Source organism: Puma concolor, chromosome D1 (assembly GCF_028749965.1).
Source record: "Puma concolor isolate L17-30 chromosome D1, mPumCon1.1.hap2, whole genome shotgun sequence".
Lineage (NCBI taxonomy): Eukaryota > Metazoa > Chordata > Mammalia > Carnivora > Felidae > Puma > Puma concolor.
Window position 1 is genome coordinate 108,985,016 of NC_141676.1, and position 18,477 is coordinate 109,003,492.

The 18,477-nt window shown below is 42.7% G+C and overlaps 1 pseudogene; it reads right to left on the minus strand.

The window, feature by feature from the left end:
* Positions 1-1,556: 1,556 nt before the first annotated feature.
* LOC112866050 (52 kDa repressor of the inhibitor of the protein kinase pseudogene) lies at positions 1,557-4,924 on the minus strand (annotated as a pseudogene).
* Between the last annotated feature and the right edge of the window lie 13,553 nt (positions 4,925-18,477).

Below are 18,477 nucleotides of genomic sequence, written 5' to 3' on the forward strand. Positions count from 1 at the left end.
CATTTTAAATTTATTTTTGGGTATGCTGTTAGAAAGTGGTCCATTTCATTCTTCTTCATGTTGCCGTCCAGTTTTCCCAATACCATTTGTTGAAGATACTGTCTTTTTCACATGGGATATTTTTTTCCCTTTGTCAAAGATTAATTGACCACACAGTTGCGGGTTCATTCCTAGGTTTTCTATCCTGTTCCATTGATAGGCCTATTTTTGTGTCAGTACCATACTGCTTTGATCACTACAGCTTTATAATATAACTTCAAGTCTGGAATTGTGATGCCTCCAGCTTTGCTTTTCCTTTTCAAAACTGCTTGGGCTACTTGGGGTCTTTTGTGGTTCCATACAAATTTTATGATTATTTGTCTAGTTCTGTGAAAAATTCTGTTGGCATTTTGACAGAGATTGCATTAAATCTCTAGAGTGCTTTAGCTAGTACATACATTTTAACAATGTTTGTTCTTCCAATCCACGAGCATGGGATGTCTTTCCATTTCTTTGGGTGGTCTTGAATTTCTTTCATCAGTGTTTTATAGTTTTCAGAGTACAGGTCTTTCACCTGTTTGGTTAGGTTTATTCCTAGGTATCTTATCATTTCTGGTGAAGTTGTACATGGGATTGATTCCTCAATTTCTCTTTCTGCTGCTTCATTATTGATGTACAGAAATGCCTAACTTGGGGCGCCTGGGTGGCGCAGTCGGTTAAGCGTCCGACATCAGCCAGGTCACGATCTCGCGGTCCGTGAGTTCGAGCCCCGCGTCAGGCTCTGGGCTGATGGCTCAGAGCCTGGAGCCTGTTTCCGATTCTGTGTCTCCCTCTCTCTCTGCCCCTCCCCCGTTCATGCTCTGTCTCTCTCTGTCCCAAAAATGAATAAACGTTGGAAAAAAAAAAAAAAAAAGAAATGCCTAACTAATAGTTACCCAGAGGTGGGGGTGGGGAGGACACGAATGGGTGAAATAGGTGATGGGGATTAAGGAAGACACTTGTTGTATTGAGCACTGGCTGTGGTATCGAAGTGCTGAATCATCAAATTATACACCTGGAATCAATATAACACTGTATGTTCATTAACTCAAATTTAAATAAAAACTTAAAAAAAAAACACTGTCAAGTGTACTCTAAGAAAAAGTCACAGTTTACTTAGGGTGAAATAAACTACACCAAAATGATTTTCTTCACCAAAACTCACAAGCAATATTTTCTGTACTATTTCTAGATAAACCAAGAAGCACTTATTTTTGTAGGGTTTTCAGGTTTTACTTATAAGTCACAAAGAGGCAACAGATAACAGACATGGAAAAAGACAGAAGAAAACAGGTAAATCAGCTTTCAGGACTCATGGACTCTGATGCTGTCCTGACCATGAAAGAGAAGTGTTCAAACTCAACAAAAGAAAGTAAACAGCAACAACCAGAGGCAGAACAACAAAGGCAGGCTGTTCCATTCAAACTGTAACTGCAACCTGTTTCTTCAAGTTCACTTGACAAAGGCAAAAATCTACTCTGAAATCCTTTTTTGGTGAGCTCATATGTTTCTCTCCCTGTCTGGTAATTCCCCTAAACTGTTCATTACACATTTTTAACAACATACTTAAAACTCCTAGTATTCAAAGGTCAGTAGCAAACCTTGTCGTAACATTTTATAAAATGCATTCCTTCCCCCTACACTTCTTCAAAATTCATTTCGTCAAAGAACTGATAACCTAATACCCGGTTACTGGTTCTACAGCGGTAATGAATGCTAAAGCTAAAATGAGGACTAAAGCAAATTCTAAATGCCAGGAGCAGAGATCTCACAGAAGTGTGGCACTTTTAATGCTATCTTCTGGAAGAACAGTTAGGTCTGCAAAGTGAGAGAGTTCAAATGGGAGCCATTTAAATAGGCAGATTATCAATGACTAATGTCCTGAATGGGAGGCCCATAGGTCAAGATATTCAGTAATGAAGGGGCCTACCTACCTACACCTACAGCTTTTCTGGAAGCTGTTTTGAAATTTCTTTGAGATTTTTTCAGATATCAAATATAAGCGAAAGCCTACTTTTAAAGTCTCTTAGGTATTTTCACTCGTTTCTGAATTACCTATAGGAAGCTCTGACTTAGTTGTGCTGACTTTGATGTGTATGTGTCCATCATTATTAAATTCAGATCATGTTTCGTGTCAAAACTTAGGTTAAGCAAAGCCAAGTTACCTCACCTTTGGTTTGTCAAAGTGTTCCTCCGGTATGCTTTGAGACACTTCACCTAATTTTTATAGCCTTCAGTCTCAACCTTCATCACAGAAATAAATACATATGACCTTCAGCCATGCATAAACACTAAGGAAAAAACTGACACCTGGCAGACAGAGGGCATCATAAATGGGGGGTGGAAGCTCCATATCTTCCCTTCCACGTTCTTCCCACTTGTCTGAGACTCTGTCTTTCTGTTCCTGAACAATGTGCTCCAGGGTTGGAACTCTTAGTCTCCTCAGGAAATCTCAGACCTTAGCTGACACTCCTGGTTATCTTGCTGGGCTCTACGGAACTTTCCAGGAAGTTTCAACTAACTATCAGGCTTGGGTGCCAAAATGTGTGGCTTCCGCAAACCAAAATCCATGGTGACCTTCAATATATTCCATCAATTCACTTAGTGAACAAAGCAGGGAAGTCAAGTGACCAGCTGCAAAGAAAACATCAGAGGTCTGCCCCCAGAGATTTTCCCCAAGGCTCTTGTAAAAGAACATGTTTAAGAACCACAACACTAACAAGAATCTGTTACTGCACTACAGACTACAAATGCCCGGACATCTACACACTTACCCCACCTAATATTTGTGTCACTATACTATCTGAACATAAAACAAGTGCTTGTAGGAGGTCCACTAAAATTTCAAAAGCGTCATTCCTGCCTGTCCACTAAAGATGGCCAATTTCCTTCTGTTCTTTGACCCTTTCCTCATTGTTCTGAAAGAGGACAGAAATTACACTGCCACACTCCAAAAGCAGGTGCAGCAGCTGATGGGAAAAAATGAGCTTTCTCAACTGTTCCTAATGCAATGCAAAAGATATTTCCATAAAATCTATTGCTTTTTCCAAACAATGCGTCATTTAAGGCGCCGGCGGAACAGAGGGTGTAGATAGCTTGGAAGCAATCATCGGAAAGTCTAGAGGCAACAGCTTCAATTTTGGAAGAAACTCCACTGGACGCAATGTAAGCCTGGCTATGACGATATTCCGTGTTTAATCCCCACTTCTCAGCACAGTGTGAAGATGCACAGCCAAAATGTCTGCATCAGCTTCCTGAGGTAGGAAGCCCCCAAATCTCTCAGGTTAGGAGATTTGTCGACAAACTTCACCAACACAGGCAGCTGCTCTTCTCCTGCTATGTCCACCACGTGGTCAGTGAGAATAGAAAAGAAGTGAGCGTCTCCCGCTTCCCTGAGGGTTTCTTCCGGAATGCAGCTCTCACAGGTCTAGCACCTGTATCTGCTCTTAACTGCCATGGTCTCAAAAAGGCTCTTCAGCATCTCTTCACTGGAATCTATCCAGCACTCGGGCAGTGCAGGGAAGTTCTTAGGAGTAGAGAACTTCCAAAAAAAAAAAAAAAAAAAAAAAAGGAGTAGAGAACTTCCATGATGCCAGCAGCGTCTTGTCCATCCAGAGGGAGACAGGTTTTGGTTTCCCATAAGAATCCAAATTTCAAATGAAGATTTTGCGTATTCGGCGTTTTCCTTCTCTTTAAGGATTAATTTGAAGGGAAAGGTCTTCATCTTCATCTTCTTCTTAACCCCTTTCTTCTGCACTGAGGCTCTGAGCATTGCTGCTGTTTCTCCATGTTTCTGTTCCTGCTTCGAAGTTTCATCCATTTTCTTTTTCTGTTACAGTGTCCTGATTTCACCTTCACTCAATTCTTTGTCTTCTGTGTCTACTTTGTGGATTGTTCAAATGTCTAGTAAGATCAAATACTGTTGGTATTGCATTATCTTGAAGAACCGCCCTCTAAAGACTAGTTGTACAGATCATCCAGGTCTCAACATGTTTGACACGTAATCGATAACGTTTATTTACTTCATCGGCTGTTTCATCTTCTACGTTTGCTCTCCTTACAATGATCCACCCACTTCTGGCATCTGGCATGTTTGTGCAGGAACCTGAGGAAGGCCAGGTCTGACTGCCTGTCCACATGCGTTGGGGGGCAGCACAGAAGCTGAGCATCTTCGCTGCCCCCTGGCTGGCCCAGCCCTCTCCTCCCCACCACCTCCAAGCAGCTGCCTGCCTGTCCTGGGCTCAGCAGGTGCCTCAAGTGTAACGCTTTTCTTCTTACGGATTTGACTAGGTAACACCAAGAAACTGACTTTTCTCCTCCTTTAATGAGAAGTAACAAGCAAACTCTTGGGATTATGATGGCATCACATCTCACAAGAACACTTGCTCTTAGACCGAGATTTCCAGTAAGGGCACTGAAATGTAATACACTGTAATCCATTATTTAAATCAGGTATTATGTCAACAGGAGCTCATTTGTTTTTCAGAACATTAGCACAATTCAAAATTATTTTCACATCTAACGATAGAAAGTTGCCTTCAAGTTCTTTACCACCATCTAGGAATTAATTCACTAGGAGCAAAACCCAAGACAAATTCAAGAAGGCTAATGTCCCTCCCAGGCCCATAGTTAGCTGTCATTTCAACAGCGACAAGCCAGGAACTCTGTTTAGCTGCATTGTGCATGTGAGAGAGAAAAAAAGAGGGAGAACGAAGCAGTCTGTGGATCTTCCTGGCCCAGTGACCTGGGTCTACCTCCATTATAACATTTATTACATGCCTGAAATTATTTACCTATATGCACAACTCCTTCATTGGACAGCAAGGCCATGCAAGGCTGTCATCATGTTTGATTTCTCTCTGTACCGTCTAGAATAGATGCGTCATAAATGAAGGCCTCAGATATACTCGCTTCCATTAGTAGCTTTTAGCCTCCTTCCAAAAGTTGTGCAAAGGTCTGAACAGATGGATTTGAGTTTTGCTCGTTCCATGTCCTCTGGTTCATCTTTCTGTGGAGGTCACGATGAGGATCAAAATGGTCCAAAGAGGAAGCAGTAGCAGTCAACAGAGGCAGAGCTCCCAAAGATAAGGTGTGGGGGGGGGGGGGGGGTTACATCTGAAAGTGCTTCTTAACACGTCCTTACCCCGAACTGGCAGACTAGAGAGAGAGTGACAGGCAAGGAAGTTATCAGTAGAGCAGGGATAGGGGACAGCTGCTGCAGTGTATACAGCTTCGGCAAACATGATCCTTCCTAATCCTTGGCACACCGCTACGGGATAGAGGATTATCTCCATTTTAGAGAGGGAGAAGATGAGAGGTTAAATAATTTGTCCAAGAGCACACAAGTGCTAAGGGATGAAGCCAGAATTCAAACCCAAGTCTGCCTGTATCCAAAGCCTGCTTCTTCCATTAATCCAAGGTGTCTCTTCGGAAGATACTACATAGAAAGCCACTGGACTTGTGGATACATCCTCCAGTGTCCAGGTCTCTTGGTTCCAGCGGTGATTCCACTTGGGTGGGTCCCTTGAGCCCTAAAGCCAGGAAGTTCAGGTCTTAGGGCAGAGCTGGTGTGATCTAGGCACTTCCTGGGACCCACAGAGTTAACTTGCTCTCGGCTCAGGTTATGGCTGCTGTGTTTTCAATGATCCAACACCCAGTGGGGGAGCTGTGGTCAGTTTTATACAATGCACCAAGTACTATTATTTGTTTCTATACTGACAATCTGTGTTAAATGCTCTACCAGGCCTTATATAATTTATATGTGTTTATGTGCAGGCCAATTGTCCAAAGGACCTCTTTCTTCCAGCCAGGGCTCTGGCTCTATCTGGGATGTCAAGTGGGACCTTGCTGTAGCCTGAAGTTTTCGTTTTGCACAACCCATCCTCTCTAAGGATTTGGCACAGAAGCTGTCCTCAGAAGATTTACAGCCTGGAACTGGACACCTGCCTACTCGTGGCTTATTTCATGGGAAGAACAAAAACCCCAAACACCACCTAACGGAGGAAATGGAATCCGTGAGAATTCAGGAGTAACTCCTGGAAGTGGCCGAGAGCTCACGTTCCTCCTACACCTCCTCTTACTAGAAGCCTCTCTCAACAATCTCATTAAGCTTATCTGTTCTTCTTAAGCATTTTTTAGCATAGCCTTTCTGTGGGCTGCGTGGTTCTAGACAGCAGAACTGACACCAGTGAATGCTAGCTATGGGAACAATTGTGACTGGGGGCAGCTGAATGGCTCAGTCTGACTCTTGATTTCAGCTCAGGTCATGACCTAATGGTTCATGGGTTCGAGCCCCAGGTCGGGCTCTGTGCTGTGTGAGCTCAAAGCCTGCTTCAGATTCCCTCTCCCTCCCTCTCTGCCTCTCCCCACTCATGCGCGCACTCACGTGCTCTCTCTCAAAATAAGCTTAATTTAAAAAAAAAAAAAAGTAACAATTCTGATCGAACCTAAGACCAAACTTCCAAATAACTCCGGGTGAATGGGGGAAGTTATTGAACCGGAAAATATTTGAGATCAAATTCTATTAACTTCTAAAGTCAAAGTCCTAATTCCATGATTTTAGATTTTCAAATGTAACCAGTTACCTTGCAGGGGCTGAGGAGAGGGGAGATGGGAGAGCTAAGTTTTATCGAAATCTTCCTGCTTGGAGGACTGTGACCTAGTGGTTCTCTCAGTGAAGAATCCTGAAAAGTCCAGCATGGCCCTGACTGCCTGAAGAAAGGTCTGCGAAGGATCAGAAACCAAATGGACTTCAAGGGGAACGGTTTCTGAGAGGAGCAAGTCAGTGACGCATCAGTTACCTTGAGCTCAATCCTGACTCTCTAACCCAGAAAGTAAGACAAGCCCATCCCACCTCCACTCCCCACAAATGAAACACATTTCTAATGGTAGACTCACCATTTGTGAGTCCCTGATGCCAGAGCTGAGGCTGACTTAAAATCAGAAGCTTGTAGAACAAGGATGAGGGGTGCAGGGAGGTTAGGAATGGGCAGACAGCACAGTAAAGGTATGGAGCAGGCTGGGACTAGGCTGAATCTCGTGGGCACTGGATTCCCACCGCAGACCTGCACACCATGCCCCACCCTGAAGCAGCAGGCCCACTCAACCTAAGAGATAATGACCACCCGCACCTCGACTTTGCCGGAGGTCAGTCCTACCCCAGTGTCTGCAAAGGTACAAATAACCTGATCACATTCTCTTCCTCCCTTCCTCCCCATCTCCCAGGCTCCACGGATACCAGTGTGGGAAAGTATGTGACACTACATATAAGGCTTTCAATGTCTAAATGCCGAGGCTACTTTCCCTGACACTAGATTTCTCTGCCTCCTTTTTGATTTATCGTGACACTATGGCCTTCATTGACCTTCAGGAACAGCGGGTTGCTTGATAAAAGGCACTGGCTTTGGGATCTGGCAAATCTGGATCTGAAATCTATCCTTGCCATTAACCAACCATGCTACCAGGGATTTATTTTTGGAACTCTCTGAAACTCAACCTCAATTTGTTCATCTGTGAAATGGGAATCACAGTTAACTCCCTGAAAGGACTCAGAATTGGGATCAGGGAGGATTCAAGGGTGAGAGTTATAGGAGATGCCCAGAGACGCTCAGTAAATGTTCACTCTCTTCTTCTTCCAACCTTCTGTGTCTCTCTGACAGGGTGTGACACTTTAAAAACCGAGTACATTTTCACTGATGGCTATGTGATCTATATAAAATAAAGCGCCTCCTGCCAAGTAAATAAATAGAGGAGAGCATGTACTCATTCCTGTTCTAATTTAATCTGTCTGAGTGCCTGGAGGTCTTTTCGAGCTAAATATTGTTTTCACTCTGACCTTGGTACAGCGTTCCCATTGAATTTGTCTCAGTTCGTCCTTTTCATGTCATGCTGATGCCTTTCTAATAGATTGAAAGCACTTTGTTGAGAACAGAGATTAGTGAGATCTAATAATCAGTAAATACCTGTCTACCCTGGACGATGGGGAAGTGGGATGTTCTGGGTAACTTGCTGTTCTAATAAAGAGATAGCACGTATGCCTGAATTAGCAATTTTCAAAGAATAGAACCCATCAAAACACAAGACCAGCACTGAACACAAAGAGAGATTTTGTGATCTGGGAGCCCCCTTGGAGGCTGGCGGGGACACGGACCTCATGCAGAAGAGTTAACAACTCTGGCAGGTAAAACAGAGTGAGCAGAGCTGTGCTCTCAGATGCTCCGGAATTTTTTCCAAAGCATCTTGGATTCTGATGTAGTCACTCGTTACTTGACTCTTCTTCACGAGGATTTAGAGAAAACATTTGCTCTAGACTTTCCTCCATGAAATATTTAAACATGCATTTACGTTTAATGCCTAATTGGACAATTCAGTGAAGGACAAGTGCTCATGTCCAGTGGGTCACTGATTAATGGGTTAGTACAGGTCAGGCCTTCCCAGCCTCTGGCTCCATGAGGAAAGATCTCGATATTCAGAAACTGAAGAGGTGCCTAGATTTCCAGATAGCTTATTTTCCTTACAAGTATTTTTTTTTCTTTTACAGCAAATGTATATTCATTGTAAAACTTTTTTTTTTTCAAAAAATACAGCCAAGAGGAACAAGAAAAAGAACAATATCCATAGTTTACCATTTGGAGAGGACTATTAATACTTTGAGAGCTTTTTTTCTCGGCATAAATAAAGATACACACTTAAAAAATAGGTTCGTGAAATATAAACTGCAATGGTATCTACTTTTTTGCCTCTAGAAAAATATGTCATGACCATCTTTCTATGTTAATATTCTTCCTCAGCATACATTTTAATGAATGCAAAGACTTCTGTGTATCACAAGCCATAGTTTATTCTGAAATCTAGCAACACCCTCATAAGCAACACTATTATTTAAAAGGGTGGGAAAAACATTCTATAAATCTTTGCTTACATCCAAGTTTATTTCCACTGGATTTTTTTTCTTCAGAGTGGAATTGAAGGACCAAAGTCATTAAAAAAAAAAAAAAAAAACTTATATATTGTCAAAGTGTGTTCCAAAGATTTAAACTAAAGGATAACACTCCACGGGCAGTATGCTGCTTATAGGTGTCTGTTCCCAAGAAAGTTGTGATATTCTTGATGTCAGGGATTGTGTCATTGATCTTTGTACCCAACATCTTTATGTTTTTGGGAATTAAGTCACTGAAGTATTTGTTGAATGATGATTTGATGATTCATTGTTTAAACAAATGTATGACACAAGACTGTATGTCTCTGGGGCTCAGCTTTTTCTTTTACAAAATGAGGATTTTATGTTATATGGGAACTAGGATTTCACATCTCCCATATGAAAAGCAATGACCTAGATACCTTACGGGAGATTAGCCATATATATAATCTATAATCATAGTTATGCGAGCTGTAAGCATGTATCATATGTAACTCAATTATAATTGTATAGAAATATGCACAGATGTGTTAAATATTCCGGGAGAATAAGGCTAGATGACATGATGGGATATTCCAGGAAGATGATGCTCAGCTAAGCACAGACCACCAGCTTTCTATCTGGGAAAAAAGTCTTTTCCCCATTCCACATTTTGTGTTTTATTTGTATCTAAAAAACAGGAGGTAGAATTATCTTGAGATTCAGTTTCCTTAGGTAATTTCACCCAAGACAACCAAGCTTATCTCACTAGATTTTAGGAACATTTCAATCGCTTCTAAATTACCCAGGATAAGATTCTATCCGTTGACTTTCATGCTCCTAGACCTCCTGGTTCATTGGCAGTGAATGCCTATAGACCTCTCTAAACTATCCCCATAGCAATCATGCCTACTTTTTGTAACACTTCCTTCTCCAGGCCTCCGTGCTTCACAGAAATATTTGTCTCCCACCATCACTCAATTTATTAGTTACAGAGTTATGGTTATTTACCAAAAGTCTGTAACATGCCTTTTAATCTACTAAGGGGAAATGAGGCCGTGTGGTATACACTACAATGACAAGCATAAATGTGATGTGCCAGACACGAGGAGGAAGAAAGCACTTTCCTCCGGGAGCCAAGACAAGTCTCACAGAAGACAACTCTTGAAGATGATGTTCGAGATGATTCTGGAAGAATGAGCTCAAGCTTGCCAGGCAGATGGAACTGAGCAGGTGACCGGAGAGAACAGGATTCAAGCAGAGATCAAGGGGCAGAGAATGGTTATTTATCAATCTCCCCCAAGTCATGGCTCTCTCCAGTTCCCCTCACATAGGGTCAACTGGTGGTCATCTAGCGATCCTGATTTGGTCACCTCCGTTTGCGGTATTGCCTGAAAAGCTCTTGTTGCTTTTCAATCGCGGTTAGCTCTGTGACCACGCCTTCATCCTAAATGCCTCCACTGCTCTTCTCTGCATGAACCCTACAAGATCCAGCCTCTGTAGTACTAGGCCATTTAGTCTCAAACTCGTAGCCACCTTACTCTTTGGGTTTAAAAACTTCCCTCTTCCTAGAAGAGAGGCACTTCGAGAGCAGTGTGCATCGCTGGAATTTCTTGCGGGCTCTGAAGCCAGGTTGCTAGATCAGTATCTCTATTGAGCGAGCTTTGATAACAAGACAATGCTGGCCTTGCAAAATTAGTTCGCAAGTGTTTTCTATTCTTTAACTTTTTGGGCAAGTTTGAGAAGGATTGCAATTACTTCTTCTCTAAATGTTTGGTTGAATTCACCAGTGAAGCCATCTGTCCTGGGACATTTCTTTGTTATGTGGGTTTTGATAATTGATTCAATCTCCTTATTTATTATTGATCTGTTCAAGTTTTCTGTTTCTTCATAATTAAGTCTTCGTAGGAGGCATGTTTCCAGGAAGGGATCCATTTCTTTGAGGCCGTTCAATGTGTTGGGACATAACTGTTCACAAGTAGTCTCTTATCACTTTTATTTCTGTGGCATCAATTTTAATGTCACTTCTTGCATTTCTGAATTTATTTGCATTTTCTTTTTTTTCTTTGTTATTCTACATAAAGATCTGTGAATTCTGCTTATCTTTTCAAAAACCAACTTAGTTTTATTGATTTTTCCACTGTTTTTTTTTTTTTTTTTTTACAATTCTTTATTTCATTTATTTCAGCCTAATCTTTAATTTTCTTCCTTCTAACAAACTTGGGGTTAGTTTATTTTTTTGAGTTGTAAGGTTGGTTGTGTATTTGAGTTCTTTTTTTTTAATATAGGCATTTACTGCTCCAAATGTCCCACTTAGTACTGCTTTTGCTGCATCCTGTAAGTTTCAGTATTTCATGTTTCCATTTTCATTTGTCTTAAGATATTTCCTTTTTTTCCTCTTTGATTGCTTCCTTGACCTAATGGTTGTTCAAGACCGTGTCGCTTAATTTCCACCCATTTGTGGATTTTCTCCTTTTTCTTCTGAGACTGATATTTAGTTTCATTCTGTTTTGCTCAGAAAAGATATTTGGTAGGATTTCAACCATCTTAAATTTGTTAAGATGTTCTGTAACCTCACATGACCTATTCTAAATTTTTTTAAATGTTTATTCTTTTTTGAGAGACACAGAGACAGAGCGTGAGTGGGAGAGGGGCAAAAAGGGAGGGAGACACAGAATCCGAGGCAGACTCCAGGCTCTGAGCTGTCAGCACAGAGCCCGACACGGGGCTCAAATTCACAAGCCCTGAGATCATGACCTGAGCCAAAGTTGGACCCTTAAACAAGCCACCCAGGCGACCCAACATGACCTATTCAACAGACTGTCCCATGTGCACCTTTCCTGCTGCTGCTACATGGAAGGTTCTGGATATGTCTACTAGGCCCATTTGATCTGGAGTGTCATTCAAGCCCACTGTTTCCTTATTGGTCGTCTGTCTGATATTCTAGCCGTTGTCGAGGGTAGGATATTGAATTCTCCTGCTATTATTACACTGATGTCTGTTTCTCTATTCAGTTGTCCACATTTGCATCGTTTGTGTAAGTGCTCTGATGTTGTATGTATGATCAGCCTATTCCTCCATGCCAAGGCCACAGAGAATGAGTAACACTGCCCTTTTCTTTCGGTGGTTTGCTTACAACATGCTTAAGTGTACCAATGTTCTTCGCTTGCTGGAGAAAAGGAGCATGGAATACGAGTCTGGGGTAAGGGCCGAAGCCTAAGGGAAGATCAGAGCGGTTATCTACACCATTAAAACATACACGGAAAACTGAGAAGTGCTGTGTATGCCCTCGGGTCACGGTGGCAGAGGGCCTCACTAAACTGCAGGAGTCTGGAAGACACAAAGACATAAAATTCTGAATCTCTGCATGAAAAGGAATCTTAGGTGTCACAAATGACCACATTCCTTATTGCAAGAGAAACACTACCTGGCCATTTGTACAGGTGGTCCCTGCCTAGAATCTCTCCCGAAATACCAGGGGGGAAGAAAAGTGAAACCACACTGAAGAAGGTTTTGTTCTTCCTCGAAGATGTACTGAAAGGATCCTATCTTACGAAGAGAAGGAACCTGAGATAAAAATGCACGCTATGAAGCAGTGACATTTAGCAAAGTGATTAGGCAGTGACATTAAACAAGCTCCCGGGCCATTTCCAAATGATTTCTATGGGCACCTGTGCTGCTCAGAAAGAGGCCAGGTTTGAGGTAGGGGAAAAAAGAGACTCTTAATTAAAACCTGAGGGTACTTGCAACAGAAAGTTCAGGAAAGAAGCGCTTGTTTTTTCATCAGTGTACCTTTTTCTTTGTTGAAAAGAATTCCTCTTCACCCCAAGGAACATAATGAAGGAAAAATATTTGGCCAGAGTAAGTGGAAGGTGTGAAGAGGGGAGGACATCACTGGTGTTTTCTGGAGTGAAATCATCTGCCTTTGACTCCCGCCTCCCCAGACACACGGGTCAGAGTGAGGGCTGTGCTTCTGACCACAGTGACATAATTATTCTTTAGTCCCATGAGTTTATCAAATCCCTCCTTGACTGTCCAAAATCATTGTCCAGGAAAGGAATGGTATCTGCCAGATGCAGCCAGAGTGAAAGCTCCCCAGCAAGTAATAGCCGGTGAGTAAAAATCAGACCTACCCCTGCTTCCATCATCATCACTGTCTTCTTGCATCTGCTTCTTCCTGCTGGCTGCGAGCTGACTTCTTCGGTCCCCAGTTGGCTTCCATCCAGGCCTCTGGCTATGTTCTTGCTTCTTACACCCTGGCTATTATGTTACTTCGGGAAGAAGAGTTGCCGCCATCTTCCACATAGGGCTTTCAAGGTGGCTCTAAACATCCAAATCCAGTGGGCAAATAGGTGGCAAGTTTCTATGGGTCTGGTACGAACGAGCAAGCCCAAAGCTTACTTGCAAGGGAGGTGAGAAAAGTCTAGTTGTGAGCTCGGGAGGAAAAAGGAAATGGATTTGGTGAACAGCTATCCAGACCACTCCACTACTCCAGTTTTCAGTCTAGCTCCCCTCCCCTTGATTTTTACTTTCTGACCCTCTCCCTCCTGGTGTAATTCAGCAAAGTTCTGTTGTTTCAAACAACTTCTGATAGATGAAGCCTGATTCTGGATGATAAACTTCAATTCCTGGACTCACCTCTGTCAATAGCCACATGCAACCTAAGAGGTAGGATCTCCAAGACTCCACATAATAAGTGATGGAAGGGAAGGAGGAGTCAGGGTGTGCGATGGGAATCCTCCCAGGACAACGTGCCCAAGAGAACTGGGCCAACACGGCCACCGCTCCGAGGGAAGCTGCAGAGAAACGGAGGGTCATTCTCTGAGCATCCAAGCTTCACCCACAGGGAAGCTTAAGTGAGTAAGAGGAAGGACAGCTCTGGGCCTGTGTTTTGGCTGTCAACCCATGTTTGTATGCTTTTTAATCCTAGGCTCTAGAGCAGTTGAAAACAAGATTGTTGTCAGTAATTTCTGCCAAGGAATTCTGAGTCATTTACCTTAATCCGTCAGCAATGAGAGGAGAAGAACTTTGCTCCCTCCATTTAATCAACCAGAGCCACATGGATTTTTACAGAGTCTTCAGAATGTGAATAACCCAAGTTGTTCAGCACCATTAGTCATCTCCCTAAGTCCACGCTCCACATGCTTCTTCAAGTAAGAGTGGGAATTTGCAAGATCTTCTCTTCACTTCAAGAATCCCTTTCTCTCCAACTGGACTCCAATTGGCATTTCCAGTACTAGAACTATTGACACTTTGGGCCAGATAATGTTTTATTGTAGGGAGGGAGGGAGCTATCCGATGTGGGGTGGGACATGCTCCAGCAACCCAGACTCCTACCCATGAGATACCAGTAGTACTCTGTCCTGGTCCCACTGGTGGAAATAAAAAATGTCTCCAGACATTGCCAAGTGTCTGGTGGGGAGCAAAATTGTCCCCAACTAAAAACTGCCGACATGGACAGAGGTATAGCTTGAGAATAAGAAATTCGAGAATAAGAAATTCCAAAGACATGTATTTTCCTGGCCTATCATAAAAGGAACTACTCATTTACAGGCTCCCAGGGTGATCTACACTCATAACATATTTATTTATGATTTGTCAGTTGGTTGATCGATGATTTGCTTAAAGTTCAGTGAAATCAAGGAATGTAAATGTGTGGATGAACCGGTCATGAGAGGAAGGGCGTCAGAGCATAAAGAACAGAAGCTCCCAAAAGGTCGAGAATAAGGGGCGCCGGCGTGGCTCAGTCGGTCAAGCATCTGACTCTTGGTTTCGGCTCAGGTCACGATCTCACCATTCCTGAGATCAAGCCCCACACTGGACTCTACAATGACAGCATGGAGCCTGCTTGGGATTCCTTCGCTCCCTCTCTCTCTCTCTGCCCCTACCCTGCTCATACATGCGTGCTTTCTCTCAAAATAAATAAACATTTAAAAAAGTCAAGAATAAGAGAAGTGATAAGCAATAAAAGCACCTCATACTCACCAAGCATGATGCTTTACATAAAAATATGCATTATTTCACTTAATCCTTGCATCTACCACCCTTCCAAACACATTACAAGTAATTGATAAATATTATCAATTACAGTAATACCAATTACTGAACATACCAATTTAAAAATAAGTGAGTTCAAGCTGAAAATGGTTACATAACTTGTGCTTACAGAGACAGAAAATGGTAGAGCTGGTTCAAACTCAGGGCTGTCTTACCTTCTCACCCACACTGTTTATAATACCTTTCACCTGTGAATTCCTCTGTAGCCTCTAAGAGTTCTCGGTACAAACAATTCATCTTGGGAAGGATCTTACCTGTCCATCAGCAAAGCAACTGCAAGAGAAAGCCGAGGGTGTGTCCAGGGCTCATCAGAAACACTGCAAGTTTGCATTAAGCCAATCCAGAATTCTCTCAAGGGGATACTTGCAGTCTACGTGACATTGTTAGATAGATAGAAGAAAGAAAAAGAGAGCAATTGTTGCCAAGAGTAAATGGAGGCTTTGACCAAATATATGGCAGTTACGTCTACAAAGATGACAATAAAGAGCCAATGTTTTACCCTTGAATAGATTCAAAGGGTAACTTTTGATCAGGGTCCACTCTTTCAGCGCTTCTGCTTTCCAAACAGAGTAAATATACCATCCAAATAAAGATACCACCACCTGTCCATCTCAATTCATCACAGTGCAACTATACAGTCCTTACTTAAAATGCCTGAGAATTTGGAAATACTCACTGACTGCTTACTCTGAACTGATGGCACCCCTTGGAACTACTCTCATGGCTCACAGGTCTAGCTCTCGACTACCTCTTGGTATATGGTAAAGGTGACCAAAAGCAGTGGATGACCAATAGGTATGTCAAAAGACGATGTCTATCATATGTCATCATGGATATGCAAAATTAAGACAACAATCAGATACCATTATACCCCTGGTTACAATTACCAAAATCTAGAGCACTGACAAAACCAAAGGTTGGCAAGGATGTGGAACAATAGGAACTTTCTCTTATTCGTTGTTGTTGGGGACACAAAATGGTACAGTCACACTGGAAGACAGTTTGGCAGTTTCTTACAAAATTAGACGTGCTCTTACGATATGAGCCAACAAATGCACTCACTGGTATTTACCCAAAGGATCTGAGAACTTATGTCCACACAAAAACCACCACATGGATGTTTTTAGCAGCTGTATTCCAAAGCTGGAAGCACCAAGATGTGCTTTAGCAGGTGAATGAATAAATATGGTACATTCAGACAATGGAATAGTATTCAGTGCTGAAAAAAAAGAGTCATCAAGCCATGAAAAGCCATGGAGGACCTTAAATGCATATTACCATGTGATCGCAACCACGCTGAGAAGACTACATATTGTCTGGTTCAACTATATGACATTCTGGAAAAGACAAAACTATGGAGAGACAAAGACCAGGGGTGTCAGGGATTAGGGGAGATGAATAGGCGGAGCACAGATTTTTAGGGCAGTAAAAACTGAAATGGCAAATCCCTGCGCATAAGAACGCATGCTTCCTGTTTTCAGCTGACTTTTGTGGTGGTTTCTCACACAGCAATTACACACTAACAAAAGCCCAAACAAGGAGCACCTAATAATAACTATGTATACACACGCACACGCACACACACACACACACAAACTTCTATGATAAAAATTGGCCTTAAAAGCAGTCAAAGGGCACCTGGATGGCTCAGCTGGTTGAGTGTCCAACTCTTGATTTCAGCTCAGGTCAGGATCCCAGGGTGATGGCAATGAGCCTCACATTGATTCTTAAGATTCTTAAGATTCTCTCTCCCCCTCTGCCCTTCTCCTTGGCTCATGCATGCATGCATGCTCTCTAAAATTAAAAAAAAAAAATACTTTGGGGGGGGAAAATGGAGTTAAAAAATTGAAGCGGATAGTGGAGAGACAGACAGAGGCAGATAGAGACCATCCCAGTTTAAAGGAAGGCAGGAACAAAGATGTGCAGCTAGAAATGGCCAGGTGGCTTTGGGGGGTCCAGTAAGGAACCACTCTGGAGGAAGCAAAAGATTTTTCATTTTTCTTGTCTTGGTATAAAGTGCAAAGGTAAGTTGGGATGAATGTGCGAAAGAAAGACTCTGAATGTCAGCCTGAGCAAACAGGAAGCGTATCCTATAAAGAATGGTTAAAAGAGACTGAAGCCGCATTTGTGTTACGGGACTGAACAGGCAACTTTAACAAAAGCTCTTTGCACCAGTATCAGAAACAGGAGCTGGAGGCAATTCCCAGGGACTGTGATTTCAAAAAGAAGAGGAAATAAATTCTTTTCCACATAGTCAGGGGGCTTTGGGGAGACCAGTAGCTCGGCTGTGCTATGTGTTTATTTGAAGGCAGAGACCCAGTGCGGTTCAAATGAAGACAGGTCCAATGTTCAGAAGACAGACATCCAAGTTAAGACGAAGATCAATAGAGGAGGCTGAATTAAACGTCAGCCTGTAAATTGCTGAAACACGGGAAGTTCTGAATCCCCTCCTCGTTACTGATGAAAAGGAGGGTAGGGAGGAGGAGAACGAGATACCCTGGAAGCCGGGATTTTCCTTTGAGGAGTTCAGAGTCGCAGGAGCAGTTATGTGCAAAATGATGTGCTCCCTGAGAGAAACCATCTAGAACAGGTCCTGGAGCTAAAATCTTAATCCCTTTTTGCAATAAACTCCCTAATCCTATAGCAAAGAAAACCAGTAAAGTTCAAGGGACAAGGACGGGCCAGTTTGAGGCAGGATTTCATTAGAGACACAAAGGACTGAAGTCCGCAATTGCAAATCACAATCTCAAGCTGTCAGTCAGAGGCAGATAAGAAAGGGCATTTTATGCAGAGTCCTTTCTTGGGGGAAACTGCTAAGAAAAAAAGAACATGCCCAGATGGCAGTGCCTAAGGGAATATGAGATGGGCCTACAGGAAGTGAGGCAAAAGAAGATAAAATAAATTTCACATGCACTGTTTCTTATTGCCATTTCTTCTTTGTATGGTTGCTATGGGAACTGTGTTTTGGAAGCTCTCTAAGGCTATGTCTCTCCAGTGCAAAGCAATCAAGCATTTGGGCCGAAATGACCAGTCAATTTAATTCAACTGGTTTAACTGATTTATTTCCAACGCATGCTCTCCCTCACCTGTGGCCAAATTGAGTAGTTGCTTAACTGAACTTGGTGGCATCTTGCAGAAATAAAATTGGTTCACCTGTGGTAGAGATTTGTGTTCTATGCTGGTGAAAAGACTCTGCCATCGAAAAGGCCTTCTCCTACCAGGGCCTTGCTAGTCCTGGGATTGCAAGCGGCTCTAGAAGGGGGTGAAGGGTGGCTGTGCAGGCAAGAAAGGACTAGTGGACTATTTCAGACACTGGTGTGGAAGATCTAGGTATGCCCACAAACTGAGGAGTGGGGGACAAGCAGGGTATGAGAGGCCAGGGAGCCGAAGAGACAAGATCCAAGAGAGAATAGCTACCCAAAGCAAGGGAGAGCTGTGACAGGCAGAGACGCAGGTGCCCAGTTTGGGGGGGGGGGGGGGATCCGGGCACTCCGGTCATCCTATCC